Genomic DNA, 18,932 nt, shown 5'->3' with positions numbered 1-18,932 from the left:
CTCAGTTTCCACACCTATTAGATTGGTATTATAACAGTACCTCACAGTGTTGTTAGAAATTTAAAGGCAATATGTATAAGCAGTTTAGCTCAGTGCCTGGCACAGAGAAAGTCAATAGTAATTAAAACACAGAGAGTGAGTGTACTTTTGCAACTTGATAAATGAAGGCTATCCCATTGTTCTGTGATGTTTTTGTCAGTCCTTCCTTTGAGCTGTTATGAACAAGCCAGCCTTGGAAGAGGAAGTTTGTTTGTGGCAACTTTGATGTTCTGAGTCACTGAACTAGTTAAGGAAGTAAATTTCAAAGCCATATTACTTTGTGGGCCCTCAGGGCAAGAGGAATGAACAATTTCAGCCTTCACAGAAACTTCTGCCAGAATGAATGCACTGGGCAGGGCAAGCTGGGGTTTCCCAGGAATCTGTTTGACAAAGTGACAAGAAGTGTTCTACCCAGACCATGTAAATGCTACTACATGAAACCCACATGATGGGCTCGCTCAACAAGTTGATATGTAAACCCATCCCCAAGGGAAAGGCAGATGACAAGGGAAACCACAAAGAGAGGCAAAATGAGAACTCTGTGAGGCTCTCCCCCTGGCCCGAGACCCCAGCCACAAAATGGAATCCAGAGGCCTGTTGTTTACATCTGAACAAAGCCGATGGTGAATCCCAACAAAGGGTCCTGAAGAGTAGCCCTGGCCAGTTTATGACTGCCAGTGATAGTGCTATAAAAATAGCTTTAAAGACACAACTTGGGGCGGGTGGCTGTGAGCCAGAAACAGAAAATGGAAACTGAGCCCTTTCGTGCCCCAGAAGTATAAACAAAGGGTTTTCTAAGCCACCAGCCCACCCTGACGCCCATACTGGAAGAGGTGGAGCATGGTGCACTATCTCTAGAACTTATAGGAGTGCTCAAGAAAGCACAGAGTGCACGGAGCAGTGGGGCATGTGTGTGGAGGAAGACAGGTAGATTATTAGAGGAGACATTCAAGAGCTTCCTAAAATTCCTCCAGTGCCAAGATTTGGAGCTACAGCTGAAAAGTAACACTTTGCCAGGCATCCTGGATGTAGCATTGAAGACATTTTGGATGCCGCATTAAAAAAACAAGCTCCCAAGGAAAGTATATTGTTAACTCCGGGTTTTTTTTGTTTTTTTTTTTTTTAAGGTTTCATAATTAGAGTAACTTATGTCAGAATTAGATAATTTAGGAGGAAGACCTGGACAGAAATCTAATTGTAAGAGCTAAATATGATAACCAGTGGAAGCAGACACTCAAATCTGTTTAGAAGTTGAAAGTCAAAATAAAGAAGCAAAGCATTTTAAATGGGCTGTAAGACTCAGGTAAAAAGAACATGGCTTTGCTGCCTTAAGGCAAAAGCCACAGAGGCTGAAGAATTAGGGAGGTAGTGTTTGTGCCGCCCATCAGCTCCAATCCAAGCCCTGTGGAGGCCAGGACTCTTTTGACCACAAAGACCCCCAGGTACACACTGTGTAAGGCCCCATTGGGTCACCCTGAACTCCCCACCACATGGAGTATATCTCTGCTTCCTGCAGCTTTCTTTATGCCTCTGCCATTCACCCTTCTGGAATCCATTTATGTTGCCAGTTTGTACCACCTCTGAGAGATAATTCATTCCATACATTTATTACCTGCTACATGAAGTAGTATTTCCGCTGACTTGTCCTGAACTTGCCCCACTTGTGGTTCCAAAGCACTGCTACATTTCAGGATCTGATGAACAAGTCTGTGCTCATCATATCCACACCATTTATAGTCTGATCATTTCCTCCTAACAGCCTTCTCCTTGTCAGCAGCCCTGTGACTTCTACTCAGTTCCTCAGAGCATCCAGGTTGCTGTCTGGGGACTTTCCCTATCCCCGTTTTAACCTTCTAGACCCTCTCACAGTGTTGCAGGCAAGAACACACCACAGCTATTGGTAAGAGTAAAATAATGTTCCCAACTTAAAATTTCCCACACCTGAAGAATGTGTCCAATTTTGTGCAGCACTGTCCTGGGTGCAACCACATTATAAAAGACATAGTTTCTAGACTCTGAGTTTGCTAACTCACAGGTAACTGTCTCCAGGCAGCACAGGTGGATCAGTACTGGCCAATACTGCAAGTTAACCTGTCTGAAATAGGGGATTGCCAAGAAAGAAATCCAAGTGTAGTCAGTCTTAGCTTCAAAGCAGACTAAGTTCAATACTTAGCACTCCACTGATTTTCACAGTATCTGAGAGGGAGGCAACACCTGTTTTCTGCAACATATTGATGTGAAACCAGAGATCAGAAGGTGCTAAAGCTAGTGAGCAGTGGTCAAAAGGGGTTTCCAATTTCCAGTCTCAGTGCACAGATCTGCTTATTTTGGCTTCTTTTTAAAAAAAAAAAAAAAAAAAAAGTTAATATTTTATTCCACCCCATTTAGTGCCCACTAAGCTCTTGAGTTCATAGGAGTTGGGATTTTACTGCCAAGAGAATAAAATAGTAGGTGGGTGCTCCAACCTGCTTTTTCATAAGGAACGCATCATTCATCCAGGGTGAAAACATCCTGGCCAGATGCCCACTTCTTTTCTTCTGCATAATTACATCTTCTAGTAGTATCAATACAGCAACAGACTTTGCAGCCTTGGCAGTCTAGTGTGAGTAAATCCACCATCCAGCCCACCTATAAGTCCCTGATTTCTCTGCCACAGAAGTTGCTGGTTTTCAGCACTAGACTTTTCTCCTTACGAATTGAGATAGCTAGAGATACCATCTTATGGATTGCCCCTGGTTTCCTTTCTACTATCAGACAACCATGTCCATGAAGCCCTGAGCTCAACTCGATTGCCCCTGTTTTTCTCATTTAGTTTCTTCCTCTTTTCTCTTAAAAGCAATCTTACATACCCATCACCCTGGCCAGAACCAATCTGTAATGTTGCTCCGGACTTCCAGGAAAGTATTTTCTATGGCCTTCCCGCAATAGGCATCATTCAAGACCTGCACACTCTCCCTGCTCAAGTGTGGAATTCCTTCACAGAAGGCAAGTTCCTCCTCTACTAGGTGATATGGTGGTAAAAGGATGCACTGGGGGTGGGGGGGAGGCGGTGGGGGGGGGTTGGAAACACCTGGATTCAAGCCTGGCTCTACCATTTATTAGCTATGTGACCTTGAGGAACTTCCTTAGCTTCTTCTCAACCACAATTTCCTCACCTATACAATGAGGATAATACTACATCTCATAAATGTGTTGTGAAAGGTTGAATGATACACTGTGTATCAAAGTGTCATTACAGATTTGATCTTCTCCCAGCTTGCAAATCTAGGCTTCCTCGGTAAAAAAAAGAAATTTTCCTCTTTTTCTAACCATTTTTGGCATTTCAGGCTGGATGGTGGGTTTTCTCTTTGGCCTTTCAACTCAGAACCACGTGGTTTCTACTGAATAAACAGAAAGGAATCTCTTGAATCTCAGTTGTGACAGCTGGTTGCCGTAGGCATTTTAATGCCCACTTACAGAAGCCAAAGGACCCCCATACTCAGGCGCAGTGGATTAGGGGCAAGTCCCGGCTCAGCACCTGGCACCTGGTACCTGTGTACCCGACAAATACAGTCGAGGGAACAGCATCTCAGGCCCTTGTCAGGGAGGACCTCCCAGGATGACACTGAGGAGGCCCCTGAGATGCTCCACAGCCAGGTCCTGGCATCCCCCTCTTTTCCCACCCACAGTATCCCTGGAGGCACTGAACAAGCCGTGAATCATCAGAGCTTTGTGTCTGCAGTCCCCTATTCAACCGGGCGCAGGTCTTTTCATTTCCTAGCATCCCATGTGCTAGGAACTAGAGCCAAGAGATCTGAATAAAAAGTAGATGGAGAGCAGCTGAGGATGAGAGGAAGGAACCCCTGAGAACTTTTTGAAGTCAGCTTTCCTCTCCATCATTGCTTGTGACAGCTCCTGGAGCCCAGTTTTCCTTAACGCCTCCAGGCGTTAAGACTCTTCAGAGACTCTTCTGAGATGACTCAGAAAGACTCTTCTGAGATGTCATCTGCACCCCTTGGAGCAACCGGTGTTGGTTAGAGGGGACTGTCATGCTCATTTGTCCCGATAAGACATCGGAGCCTTCACCCAACCTGCCGCTTGGTATTCCTCTCCAACGCCTCCCACCCCTTCCAGGAAGGCCGCTCTATTTAGGAAGCTGTTTTCCCTGAAGCCGGGTTTGCCCTGAGTTCCATGTCCCGTTCCTGGAACACTGGTGCGTCTGTGAAAGACACTGGGGCTGGCTCCGCAGCGGCTGTGCCCTGAAGGAGGCGTGTTCCGGGGCTGATGGGGCAAGGACACGTAATGGCGGGGGGCGGGGAGTGGGGAGCCACTGGCGGGAAGACGGGAGGGACAGCGCGTCTGGGGAGTGTGCGCCCAAGGCCAGAGGCACCCGAGGTGGGCTGGCCCGGGGTGGAAAGCTGGGCCGAGCCCCTGGAGCGGGCAGAACGGCGAACCAGATTCAGGAAGTTGTGCCTGTGACATCAGGGGCAGGACAGAGTTGGAGCGAAACCTCAACTATGCCAGGCATCGGCCCGCAGGAGGGCAGGGAACACAGAGGGCGCTGTCCTCGGCTGCAGCGGCAGGTACGCGCGGGGGCGGGGCGGGGCGGGCTGCTCCCACGACCTCGGCTGACGCCGGGGCCCTACACGCCAGACCTGGCTAGGAGTGGGAGTGCAGAGGCAACCAAAAAGGAACCCACACCTCCCTCCAGGGCCCGGGGCGCTGTCAGACGGGGCAGCACCCAGGAGATTCCCTGGGCAACCACGCCTGCAGGAAGCCCCTCCGCGGACCGAAAGGTGAGTTTCAGGACTTTCTGTTATGTTTTTTAAAATACATTTTAAGCTCCTTCTGTTTGGAAGGGGACGCCCACTCAACTGCTGTCTTTAGAAGGATGAGACCTGCCCCAGAGATACAAGGAATTATTCCTAAGTAGCCTCTTGCGCCTTCACAACTTTGGTTCTGGTGTGTTTCCCTCCTTCTTGAGGACTCGCAGGAGTCTTCCCCTCTGCGCCTGGGCTGAGCCCACATGAGCTCCTCGGAGGTCGGCGGTGGAGTTACCTTACTCCAGCTGCCGGTAGGAGCGCTTTGAAGGGGACACATGGATATTCTGTTTTTTTACCGAGAAAGGCCAAGGCCTGAGACCCTCTGGAAAGCATCGCGGGCTTAGGTGTTTCTAAACCATTCTAGGTGAAGCCAGATTTTCTCTGGGGCTAAGGAACTAGCCAAAACGAAAATATGGCCTGGAGCCAGGGGCGGAGAGGAAACCTGTTTGCTATTCTGAGTTTCCGGGGAGCTTGCTGTGACACAGATTACTTTCTAACTTCTCTGACTCTCAATGGTCCCACTCCCAGACCCCCCATCCCACCCATGAAAGTAGAATGGGGGACATATTAGGACCTGTTTCCCTAACATTATGAAGAGCTTTACGGGGATTCTTCATATAATAGAGTTAAGTAAACTACAGATGATAGCTAGTGGGAAGACCAGTCCTGTCTAACCGAAAGGGAAACTGAAGCACAGACAAGCACTCACCCTAATTTAACAGAGAACACTGGCAGCCAGCATGCCATGCTACGTAGTGGGATTGTGCCACCGATTGTGTTGTACGAGGAAGGGAAGGAAAAGACCACTGGAGCATCTTGGAAGCACCTCCCTTCTAAAGCAGTTGCATTTCATTTGCTCAGCTACAGCTCCTAAGGACCTGAAGCGAATTTTAAGGTACCCTCATTCTGAAGTTCTGTTAGATAATGGGAGAGCCTTGAGTTACAAAGAGCAGGACTTAAAAATAGCATTGATGTAACCTGTTGCTAACCCTTTTGCAAATGGTTTGCAAGTTCTACCTAAAGACTTCTGCAAGGGTCTTACCAGCCTTTAAGCTGGATCAGTTGCATCAACCACTTAGTGTGATGTGCCTGCCCTTCACCCAGTGCTGGGTTGTAGAGGCAGCTGTACAGGAAAATCTGACCAAGTCTTTCCTTTTGTCTGAAATTCTGCCTCTGTGTCCCCACCCCAGATACAATTTTAGGAAAGAGATGTATTGTAAAACAAATGTTTCTTTGGCCTCCATACATTGTCAATATTTAGCCTGTGGAATGAGGATGACTTCTATCCTCTTCCCTGAGACTAAACCCAAGAGAATAATAAACACTCAACAAGCTAAGTTATTGATTTCACCAAAGAGGAAGGTACATCCATTCCATACATTCATTCAACATTTACCAAACCTACTGTGTGCTGGCCAGTATACCAGGTCCTTGGAGTCCAAAGATAATGAGATGGTTTCTGCTTTTGAGGAGCTTCGGTCTGGTAAGTGAGACAGATACAGAAATAAACTACAGTTCAGGATAATATACATTATAATAGCAGTAGCTACAGGGCACTGACTAATCCAGGGGAGAGGACAGGAGATTCTTCCCCAGAATTATCTGTGAAGTCCACACCACAGAAGTGGTGGATGAGCAGGTCCTGAAAATGACTAGGAGTTCCCAGGGAAAAGGTGTTTTGAACAAAGGAAAGAGGGTATGCAAAGTCAATGGCAGGTAGGAACAGCATGTAATAGGAATTACACTGCTAGACTGAGAAGGGTGAACTCCCTCCTATGGGAAGCAATTTTAGTTTTTAAGCAGAGGAAGGATCCCGTCAGATTTGTGTTTGGAGAAAGAATCATTGGCCAGGTGGGGGCTGGCTTAGAGAGATGGGAAGCAGAGATAATTAAGATCTCAGCTAAGACAACAGCAGTGGGAACTGAGGAAAAGGAATGGATTTTAGGAAGTAGAATCTAAAGTACCTGGTGACCAAGTGAATGTGGTAAAGGAGGAATGAGTTGAACAGAGGGTGATTATAAGGTGTTGAGTGGGATAGGCAGGAGAAGGTACCTGGTGGAGCCATTAATAAAAATCATGTAAGGTAGAGAAGGAGTGGACTTGGGAAGCAGATTGTGGAGAAGGCAGTGATGAACATTTAGACATATTAAAGTTGAATATGCCCAGGAAATGTCCAGATGGAGATAAGCAGTTGGGTATACAGGTCTGGAACGTAGGTGGAGGTGGAAGGCAGCTAAAGAGGCCTGTGGTAGCACCACATTGGTGCTGAAGAGTCTTGTATTTGTCAGTAGTGGCCTATAGATATTATTTGCATATCATATGGTGACTTCCAGATTACTTTCTCCAAATGCTCAAGGCTTTCTCAGGATACCTTCGAGGATAATTCCTAAAATGAAGGAGAGAATTCTGGGTTCATGGCACATAGACAGTAAAGATGCATTTAATTATCACTCCCCCATGTGAAAAATTAATGCTTAGTTCAGTTGTAAGATCTGTGAAGACCTTTCCAGAACTCACATTCCAAGTCTTTAGTTACCTACCCCTGTGTGGGAGAGTCCTGACTTCATAAAAACAAGAAGGATGACCTGCTTTGACTAATTTCAGACCGTTACAGAGTAGGTCTGGCTGCCAATGCTCAGCTCACGATCTTGTGTGACCTGCATGGAAGAAAAAACCTTGAGCTTGGAGCTAGACATTCATGGGTTCAGGTCCTGGCTTAACCACTTATTAGCTGACCTTGAATAAGTTCTTGAATCTCTCAACTTCATTTCCCTTATATTTAAAATGAGGATAATTATTACTCACCAGGGCAATGGTTAGAATCAGAATCAAATTGAAAAAGAAAGTGCATTTAATGTTCTGCATAAATTATAAGACTCTATAAAAATGTGAGGAGTTTTATTATTATTTCTAATCTTGCCTCTTGAAACTACCAAAATTAGATAGACTGTGTAGGTATAGGCTCTGGGCAGCATCTTCATCTCAAAATTGCAGTTTTCTTATTGTATGACATATTTTAAAGCAGTAATTATAAGTCTCCTTCCATCATATCAATGACATGCATCTACTCTGGCCTCTTTTGTCCTCCTTAGCTAAAGTGGTCAGAGCCCAAAGAAGTCAATGCTCTGCTATTGCTTATGCAGGTTGTGTACTGCACAAGGACTCCTGGGAGTCTATGAAGCTGAAAGCACCAGTATTCCACCTGCTAGACCTTAGACCCACCCCACTTGCAGTTGAGTCCACATGGAGCGAATGCTTTGTTCTAATTCTCACCAAGGTGCTGGTTTAGCCCATTTAATCCAATGGCCCTGAATCTGAGCATCAGTTAATGGTTTGGATATATTTGTGATTTTTCCCTGTCCCGACCAGGGAAGCCTGACTTATTCCAACCCCGTGAAGTTGGAATGATATGCCAACATCAAAAACCTTCAAGTAAACAGAGTTCTAATAGAGGCTAAACTGTTGATGAAAAAAGGAAGTAACCACAGATTCAGAGACTTCAAATGGAAAAACACTTGTGAGAGGAGCCAGCCCCACCCCTTCACTTCACAGATGTGCAAACTACAGTTCAGGGAGGGGAAGTGTGAGCCCAGTCACACAGCTGGTTAATGGAGGGACCAGAATTCTATCTGCCTCTGCCCAGGAATACCCAATACCATCCTGGGTCTCTATTCCCTTTTGTATCTCGCACACAAGGACACAGCTAGGCATTCAAATGCCTGCGGAAAGGTAAAATGAAAGGATTGTACCTGAAGTTCGAATCCTCCCCCAGTGGCCTCCGGGGCGAACTAGGAGCAGACCCTCAAGGGATGCAGGTAGTTTTCCACTTTTAAGGCAACCTCTGAACCACCCTTGTCTCTTCTGTTTCCTCAGTTTCAATCCTTAAAGTTTTCTCAGGAGTTCCCAAAGACCCCTCAAGAAGATAAACAACACCGGGTGCCTTAATTAACTAAAATCCTTTCAGCGTTTCCTCAAACTTGTCAGGAAGAGTGTTTGCCTCAGAGATAAGAATGAGCTAGAGACCAGTGGATGAGTCGGAATTACACATCCAATATTGATATGTCATTTACCATTCAGTAAGAAGGGTTCCAGGTAAATAATAGGCATTCAGGAGACTCGTCACAGGCACAGTAAGGGAGATAAAGACAGTGGCATGATAGACTTTTTCCCTCCCTGGACAGCAAAAGGAAAATTGAGTGCAAATTCTTTGAAAGACAATCCCGAAGGCCAGAGCCCAGGCCAGGTTTCTGGCTTTTCCCCCACATCAGTCCGAGCCATCTGAACAGAGCATCATCTGGGGACATGAGTGGACATTTAGTGGAGACCAGGAAAGGGCAACTAAGTTCCCAAATGAACCTCACACAAACACAAGATTTCTTTCTCAGGGGCAACTCCCAAGGGACATGGTGGCATCCAAACCCAATCCCCATCCCTGGGAAGAGACTTTCTCCCACGATTGTGAGCAAGCTGCTCCATGGAGTTTGTCACTAAGAAATAAAACAAAACCTAACCATTGCTGTAGTTCTTCGTCAAAACTGAAGAGATGATCGTATTTTGAAGCCACTGCAGACATGCCCTTGCTCTTGACTATAGCTTCCTCCCAGTGGGATGTTTTTCAGTTACGTTTTACTTTCCTCAAATACAACCCTAATTTCAAGCTGGATCGTCTTCAGAAAAGCCCTGCAGCATTTTTTTTTAGTTTCCCAGGCAAGTCATAAAAAGAAAATTGGCAGAAGAGAGGAAAATAATATACAAATATAACAATAAGGATAGTTGCATGTGATAGTGTGTTTAGTCTTCAAATTGTCCTGACAGGGAAAAGAGCTGTGGGCCACAGGTTCAGAGGTGGTGTAGGGGCAGGGAAAGAGGGGCAGGGTCAGGGAAGGAGGCAGTGGGAACAGGGAAGTCCCATGAGCTTAGTATTATGGAAACAGAATAGTACAGTGGATATGCTGTGTATTAACCTGAATGACATGTGACAGTGGCCACCATAAACAAGAGAAAAGAACGCTGCACTCTGAGTCAAGAGCTTCTTGTTCCTCCCCAACCCAAGTAAGATACTGAGTGTGCATCCATCTGTTCATGGTTTCTAACCTGTGATTCCTCTGCAGCCCCATGGGCCAAAGTGCCAGCTTTCAAAAGCCCCTCTGCATGTGATCATCATGTACCAAAACCCTTGCTGTAGCCTTCACGCTCCAGTCAGCCACTCACGCACACTGGCCTGAAACCACCCAGGAACTAACGCTGGGGTCAAAGTGCCCTTCCCAGTGATTTGGAACCCAGAGTAAACAAATGTCCATCCAAACTTTCTTGGCTCCCACAAATTTTCAGTGTGCATGCTAGGCTCTCAGTAACCACTTGTTAACTGGTGGTGCTAAGAATGTAAGGCATACATTCCTGCCCGCCCCCACCAGAAACATATGTAGTTTTTTCAACATTATGTTAGGGAAATGTGTCAATAACAAAAGAGAGTAAGTTACTCTTAAGGCCAGTCCTGCAGACTTAGCTTATCTATGAAACCCCTTTCTTGTAAATGACTGATGGCTTCCACCCTCCCTTCTCTTTCCCCACCTTCCACTCCTGACCTGAAACTTCCCTCCTGCCCAAGGCGCACAGTCTGCTGAGTAGCAGTTGCCAGCACAGCACAACAGTGGCCTAGATAAAAGCCTCCCAGCTCATTACATGGGTGACCCACACCGTCCCATAATGAAACCTCCACTGGGAAAAGGGAACACACTTGCATACCACCCCACCAGGTGCATCCTGCTCAGAGCTTTCCTAGTTTCCAAATTAGAAACTCAGATCTTGCCCTGCAAGATACTTGGACCAAAGCTTTCACGAGTACAGGAAGAAAGCAATGCGTTACCGGGTGCCTTGCTGATTTCCAAAGACTGTGCTTCTCTTGGTTTTGCATAAGGACATCATTGACCCCTTTGAGGAAAGAGCTGGGTTTTGACTATTTTCAGTGGGTGGATAGCACAACTTCCCAAAGCTGGCCATGGAAAGAACACCTCATTTCCAGACAGAAGCACTGCAGTCCTCCACACTGTCTGGAACAAGGGAGGAGACACAGTCACAAAGCATGTGTCACAGGGGAAGAAGGTCAGATGCTCCTGACTGACATTTTCCAGGAATAAGATTTTGGTGGTTTATAAAATATTATTCCTTCAAGGTAGGGCCTGAGGGTAAGGGGAAAAGTACTTAAACCACTGGGCATGTGGTCATTCAACACTTGGCATTGGAATTGATGAATAAATACACACTGAAGAGATCACAGACAACATTTTATATTTCTCAAACAATTAATAAGGGAAACTCTGCCATTCTTTCCCATGTGACATCTATTAGTTTTCCAGAAATTTTGTTATTTCCTCTTGCATTTTTTTAATTGAGGTGAAATTTATGTTACATAAAATTAACCATTTTAAAGTGAATAGCTTAGTGGCATTTAGTACATTCAGAATGTTGTGCAATCGCCCCTCCATCTAGTTTCCAAACATTTTCATCACCCCAGAATAAAACCCCATCCTCATTAAGCAATTTCTTCCTATTGCTCCCTTTTCCCAGCCCCAAGCAACCACCAGTCTGCATCCTACCTCTATGGAGTTGCTTATTCTAGATATTTAATATTAATAGAATTATACAATATGTGACCTTTTGCTACTGGCCTTTTCCACTTAACATGTTTTCAGGGTTGATGTATGTTGTAGCATGTATTGGTACTTCATTCCTTTTTATGGCTGAATCATATTCCATTGTGTGCATATACCATAATAGTTTATCTATTTATTTGTTGACCAACATCTGAGTTGTTTCCACCTTGTGGCTATTGTGAATAGTGTGCTGTGAACAAGGATTTGTTTGAATACCTATTTTCAGTTCTTTTGGGCATAAACCTAGGAATGGAATTGGTGGATCATATGGTAATTCTTACCTTTACCTTTTTTGAAGAGTTGCGAAACTGCTTTCCTTTCCCCCACATTTTTATCAACATACTTATAAATTCATTTTCCTTTCTTGAAGATAATACACATATTAAGTGGCATATCTTTTCCTGTCTGGTCTCTTATTTGATGCATTTGACCTTATGCTTTAATAAAAGATATTAAATACTGCCTCTCATTGCCCTAGAGATTTGGGAGTATTTGGATGTTCAAGATAGAAAATATTTGGGGGTAAACTAAAGCCCCAGAAAATATTTGGGGGTAAACTAAAGCCCCTTCTTGGTATAACTGAGTAGGAAGCAACAGCTAGCAACAGCAATATTTATGGGGTACTTTATCTGTGCTGGGGATAACATTAAGTGCTTTACCTATTTTCCCTTATTTAACCCTCACGTCAACTCAACAAAATAGGTACTACTACAGGTTGAGTATTTCTTATCCAAAATGCTTGGGACTATACATGTTTTGGATTTCAGATTTTAGAATATTTTTATTTTACTGGAATTACCAGTTCAGCATCCCTATTCAAAGTCCAATGTGCATTTCAGTGTCCTATCAGCACTCAAAAACTTTTAGATTTTGGAGCATTTGGGGTTTTGGATTTTCAGATTAGGGATGTTCAACCTATAACGTCCCTATTTTATAGAAGAAGAAATTGAGGTCTCCACCAAGAGCTAAGTGCTCTTCCCCAGCTCCTACAAGGGAACTCTGCAGCTGCCACCACTGATGAATAAGAAGCCATTCTGTTTCTCAGGGGATTGCAGTCATTTTGGCAGACAGATAGGTCAAGAGGCAGTTATAACGCAGTGTTACAAAAGCTATGATAGGCATCATGACAGGGACACAGAGGTAGAGCACTTATGCTGGCCCTAAGCTGTAGAATTTTCAAAGGAGATGAAATCTAAGTCTCTTATTTTCTTGATAACCCCGTGGGACCCTAGGTAATGTTTGACCCTCCCCAGGCGCCCTTTGACTTCATTACTCCATCATTGCATTGCCAGTGCACAGTGTCTGGTACACAGTTGCCACTTATTAAACATAGGTTCATAAACATGTGTGCTTCTGTAAAAGGAACTCCCAGCCCTGTCACACTGTCATGGAACTCCTATGCCTGGGTCCTATAATTCAAAACTCATAGGCTTTCTCAAAACAGATGTGTCCTGGGATGGGGAAAGGAGACGAGAAAAGGCCTCCAATGGCTTTGGCTGTCCTTTATCTCTGAACAGACACTGTGTGCATGAGAATAAGACAAGGGAAGAGAGAGAAGAAGGGTAGGGAGCGGGGCAGGAGGCCTTCCAGTGGCACTGTGTGAGGTCGGCCCATGCCCAGGGGAGGAGACCCTGTAATGTGACATGAAGTCCCAGAGAAGAAATGAACTGGGAAACCTCTTCCCTAAACTCTAATTTCTCCTTTTCAATTCAAGGTTTATTATTGCCTCAAAGATTCGTAGTGTATGGCTATACATATATTTGCCAATTCATCTCAGCTGGCAGGTACAAGAAGCAGTAACTTCATGGGAAGGTCTAGACTCTGTCCAGTTGGTAATTCTCACTCCTCTCTCCCAGGCACTGTCAGGGTGTATCACTTACTTTTGGTCAGTCATCTGCAACTCCTCTTTGCATAAAGAGAATTTCAAGGACTCCTAAGAGGCCTGGTAGCTTTACTTTACATGGCAGAAGCTGCCCGGACATGACTCTGGCTGCTTCCATTTTTTTCCCATACACAGTTCCCAAGCTCTTCTGTGTGTACCTGACACTATACTAGAGGCTGTGGAGAATTTTTAAAAAACAAAACAAAATGCAGGCACAGATTCCACCCTCAAGGACCTGCCACCTACCACCCAGGAGCCTGCAAGCACCTTGCTGCAAGCCATGCCCCTCTCATGGAGAGCTGTGAGAAAAGCCCGTTCCTGGGATTAGTCTATCCTGGGATCTCTGCTCGCTAGTGCGGCCATCTCTTCACCCACTGCTCAGGCTGTGGCTGTGCCATTCTGGAATCCCTGAGTCCTGCTTCACCCTTGTTCAGCTGGCTCCCCAGATGTCCGACCAACTTACCTGAGCCATAAGCTGCTGCTGTGAGCTGCAACCCCAACTGTGAAAGTTCAGCCCATTGCAAGATCTTCCTGCTCTGCCCAGGCCCGAGTCCTGGCCCCCTTACCCTGCTGGAGGCCTACCCTGCTATCCCACCCCATCACCTGACTCTGCAGGGGCCTACAAGAAGCTTGCATAGGTATGAGAGCTTGGGGTGCCAGAAGTGAATGTGGGCTTTCTGGCCCATGGAGATAGCATAGCCGTCATAGAGATACTCTTCACTCTGGTTCTTTCTCATCCCCCCAGACCATAACCAGTCAGTCAGTTACTTAATCAAAAAGCATTTATTGTACATCTAATATGTGCCAACACTGAACCAGACCCTGGGGATACCCAAAGGAGAAAGCTCTGTAATAGCTTAATGTCGAGTGGGAAAGCAGACAGAAGCAGCCTCTGTACTATCAGTGAGCAAGCATTGTCAGGGAGGTGAGGTGGTAGAAAAGGAAAGAAATTTTCAACTATGATATCTCTGCGCTACACATGATTCCAGAAAATGGCCCCGGGGCTAACAAATCCTCCTTTTTCTCGCCTATTTAGAGGGTGCTTTGTCTCAGTTTTACAGGCCTGAGCATTCCTCACTCGCTCTGAAATATTGAAACAGTGGTGTCTTTCCATGATGCACACAGGATTCATCACTGTCATCCCTTTTGCATACACAAGCTCCTCAGCTTTGGGTCCCAGCAGAGGTCACAAGCTCAGATGCCTACAGGGTGCCTGACAGGTAAAGCCAACATGCACTGAAGATGTGCTCTGTGCCAGGCACTGTTTCAACCACGTCCACGTCACACAGAGTATTTAACTCCTCTGATTCCCACAACAATCCTACGAGAGAGGGTCTATTCTTATCCCCCTTTTATAGTTGAGGAAACTAAGGCACAGAGAGGGAAAGGGGCTTTCCATGTTCAGAAGCCAGTGTGTGGTAGGACCAGGCTTTGACCCAGGCTAGTCCATCTGAGAGGGTCACACAAGCTGGGTGAGAGCATAGACTGAGAGCTGCAGATCAAACACAATCCGCTCTCTGGTGGGAGCTGCCTCCTGGGCTTCCATTGTACAACCTCTGACCATGGGCCGATCTAGGCTTGACTCTTAGGGCAAAATGTCATTTGGTTTCCACAAACTTTGTGCTAAATGTTGGCAGGCTGAGTGTGGGGGAGGAGGCAGGGAAAGAGGGATCCCTTTGAATGTGAGCCAAGTGGAACTGGCTTTGGTTACCCAGGGCCTTGTGACACCCGATTTGAAGTCAGAATTATCATCAAATGTAAGGATATGCTGTATGAAGAGATAAAATGTGGTTGGGGTGAGGGTGAGGGACAGGGAGGAGGCAAAAAACTCACTATACACTCAAGTTTCCTTAACACAGTAATCTGCCTTCATAGTCAAATGTGAAAACAATTTGAAATTGTAGCCCTGAATGTCCTTAAGCCCAGTATGTCATCAGTCACTCCTGTCCACGGCCCTATCCCCGGACACTCAAGTCATAACATGTTATGAGGTATGGAGGGAGAGAACATCAGAAGCAGCCTCCTCGTAGGGCCAGAACCTTGAAGAATCCCCTTCAGGTGCTGGGCTGGTCCCTGGAATGCCATGGCAATTAAAGCAGTGGCTGCGAGAAGACCCTGGTAGAGGGGGTCAGGTGGAGCGAGCTGTTTTAGTGTTGCGGCCATAACATCGGGAGGTTGGAGGCCTCTAGAGCTGAGTTGGAACATGGGCCACTTTGACTGGATTCTTTCCCTGAGCCAGCTCAGTTTCTTGAGCAGCCTGGAATCACCTTTCTTTCCCATCTATGCACCTTGCAGGTGCCAACTCAAATCACACTCTCATCGAAATCTGCCCTGGATTCCTCATTGGAATTAACGGCTCCCTCCTTGCTGCTTCCATAAGCATTTGTTTGAATTTCCCTTGGGACACTGAACCAGTCATGCCTTATGGTACTTTGCATGTGCTTGCCCAGTTCCCCAACAAAAAAACTAAATTCCTTGACTTTATTCCTAAAGTCTCTATCAAAACAAGAAAAGTTCAATTTTGATTTCCTTACGCAGATAGCTGGCAAGTTTTTTACTTCTCACTAGGCAGCATTATCTGGGAATGCACATAGTAGGTACTCAACAAATGTGAGTTGAGTTGAATAATTTGCTGCTATACAGCAGAGAATGGAAATGGAAGTTTTTGGCTTCCTCGGCCACAATGGTGTCAATAACCCAGAATCAGTGAAGGAAGAAAAAGCCAGCAAAGGAAGTTCCTCCCTCCAGGAAAAAGCAGGGAGGTCTTTTTACAGTAATAACAGGGAGGTAGTGAGCCCCCCTACGTATACACATACTCTACTCAGTTGACTTTGCAGCCAGAAATTACCAAATGAAATCATATCAATTGAAGAACACACAGAGGCCAAGCACAGTGTCTCACGCCGGTACTCCCAGCACTTTGGGAGGCTGAAGCAGGAGGATAACTTAAGGCCAGGAGTTCAAGACCAGCCTGGGCAACATAGGAAGACCCTGTCTCTACCAAAATAATAATAATAATAATACATTAGCCAGGTGTGGTGGTGCATGCCTGTAGTCCCAGCTACTTGGGAGGCTGAGGCAGGAGGATTGCCTGAGCCCAGGAATTCAAAGTTACAGTGATCGTGCCACTGCATACTAGCCTGGGTAACAGAGTGAGACCCTGTATCTTTTTAAAAAGTAAAAAATTAAGAACACCAAGAAGTCAGAAACACAGCCAGTCAGGGCTTTCTAACAACATGGGGGTAGTCTCACTTCCAAGTGATGTAATCTTGATATTCAACATGGCACCCCATGAAAACAAAGCTTGATGTCCATTTGAGACCAATGTTCTCTGGAAGTCGAGCCTCAGCTGCTCTCATCTGTTTCTTAGTCCTGACAGCCTCACTGGAGATTAAAAAGTAGCCAGTCTCGGAAAGAGATCTGAGACTCAGGAGCACCCAAGAATACCTGGTATTTGAGCATACTGCCCAGGCTGAAAGAGCTCTCCAAACCCAAAATATTGACATTTCAACTGGCAGACTTTATTTTCCTGGGTATCTCCTTCTAACTGACCAGCATGATCTGTGTGAACCTAGAAACTAGTGTGGCAGAGCAGAAGGAAAACTGGCTATTTAGAGGTAGAGGAATTGGCACATGATCTTTTCTTAGGTATGAGACCTTAGACGAGTCATTTAATTTCAGTGAACCTCAGAGCTTCTTCATCTATAAACATGTTCATTTGTTAATGCAGCACATATTTCCCAAGGGCAAAATATGTCGCAGATGCAGAGGATGCCATGATGGGAATAGATTCCATCTAGAAAGGAAGAACAATGATTAAACAATTATCCTACCACAGATTATGGGTGGTAGCAACAATATAGATATGGCGAAGGGCACAGAGCAGGGGCTCTGACCTGTAATGAGGTCAAGGAAGGTTTCCCCAGGGAAACAATGTTGAATAGAGGCCAGGAGATGGGGTAGGGGCAGTGGATGGGGTGGGGCGAGAGACAGCTACGGTTGCATAAGGATCCAAAGCTAAAGGGGAACCCCATATCTCACAGAGTTTGAGAAATGGGAGGCTTTGTAAACTGTGAAGGGGATTGGTTGCCACTGCTTGCTGCCCTAGTTGTTGCATTTTAGGAGTTACTTTAGTGCAGAAAGCATCTCACTGGGGAAGTGGAAAACTAGAGCCCTGTGTGCCATTGGCTACTAACCAGCTTTACAATTTTGAACAAATTTGGAACAAACTTTTACTGTGAAAAGACTATTCATCTGTGAAATAGGGCAAGAGATCCCTCCCCTCTACAAATTACAGTAGATTGAAGGAAGCAATGTTTTCAGGAGCCTTCAAAAAACTAAACTAAGTTATCAGTGTAGGATATTGATCGGACTTTCACCAATCATAAATAAACCCAAGCCCATCTGGGTGCCAGTTTGAAGGAGGGAGAACTGATTGCATCCTGTTTTTAATCCCTCGCCCCCTATTCCCAAGGGATCAAGAGATAAATAGCCATTTCCTTCTGATTGGTTTCGTGATATTTCATTTCAGTTTGTAATTAGATTTTTGTCTAAGGGAGAACGGATGCTATTAATAAAAGTTTTTTTTAATTGTGGTATCTGTGATTACCCTGCCTGACTAGTTAGGGCAGATTGCCAGTGAGCCCATGACTAGGAGCTTAATCCTGCATAATCCCGAGCTCTGGTAGGGTGTACTTTCCATCACAAGCAAGATCAGGTAAGAGAATGTGGCCACTGAAACAGTGAGGCTGTTAAGTCTCCTCTGCTCACAACTTTCAGGGCCTCCTTGAGGCTGTTGCACCAGCCCCATGTTAGGCTTTCAAAGCCCCCTGTGATCTCACCAAGCTTGCCTGTGCCACCTCAGTTCTCACCCTTCCTTAGAAGGCTTCTTCGCTGCCATCCCCATCTCGAACTCTGTACCTGTTGGCCTCTGTACCTCTGTTCTGGCTTTTCCAACCTATGTAGCTCACCTCAACTCACCCTTTTCCCCACCAGAATGTCCAGCCCTCCATGTAATCACACAGCCCAGGAGTTGGCACAGCCTCCCTCTCCTCCATGATGTCCCCTGCCCCCTGTCCCCTGCTCTGATAAAACCTAAGCCAGCATTGATCTCTCTCCTTTCTAACGGTATCTGCATTTTGTCACTTTCTGATATTTAGTTTAGTATTTAATTACTATTATTTTTGAAAATTCAACTTTGCAGGACGTTTTCAGTTTACAAAGAGCTCTCATATATGTTATCATTTGACTTTCACAACCACACTGAATAGTGAGGGCAATTGATGTTATCATCATTGTCTTCCCGTCTTAGAGACCAGGAGCCTGAGGCTCATGAAGCTCTGTGACTTGCCCTAGCACTTGGCTAAGCAGAGCAGAACTTCAGTGCTCTAAGGTTCATGAAGAAACTCTTTTAGGATAAGAACCAGTTGGTACAGTTCTTTTTCCCCCTCCAGCACTATGTCAGTTAACTAGTAAATACTTAACTAATACTTCTTGACCATGAAATCCACATGCAACTACAGGAAGCATCATTCAAATGGCATATTTTATTGATGC

General features: G+C 45.4%; 1 protein-coding gene across 2 annotated transcripts in view; it reads left to right on the top strand.

The window, feature by feature from the left end:
• The first annotated feature begins 4,356 nt into the window (after window positions 1–4,356).
• The window catches only part of KIAA0040 (KIAA0040 ortholog), a 34,707-nt gene continuing 20,131 nt past the window's right edge, over window positions 4,357–18,932 (top strand). The window contains exon 1 of one of the 2 annotated variants that reach the window (XM_017866963.1): window positions 4,357–4,601. The gene's annotated coding sequence lies outside the window, so the exon portion shown is untranslated. Of the gene's footprint in view, window positions 4,602–4,632; window positions 4,815–18,932 lie in introns of those variants that run through there. The other variant, XM_017866964.1, reaches the window with a different exon arrangement.

Source organism: Rhinopithecus bieti, unplaced genomic scaffold (assembly GCF_001698545.2).
Source record: "Rhinopithecus bieti isolate Rb0 unplaced genomic scaffold, ASM169854v2 scaffold_1853, whole genome shotgun sequence".
Taxonomy (NCBI): Eukaryota; Metazoa; Chordata; class Mammalia; order Primates; family Cercopithecidae; genus Rhinopithecus; species Rhinopithecus bieti.
This window is presented reverse-complemented; position numbering and strand designations above follow the sequence as displayed.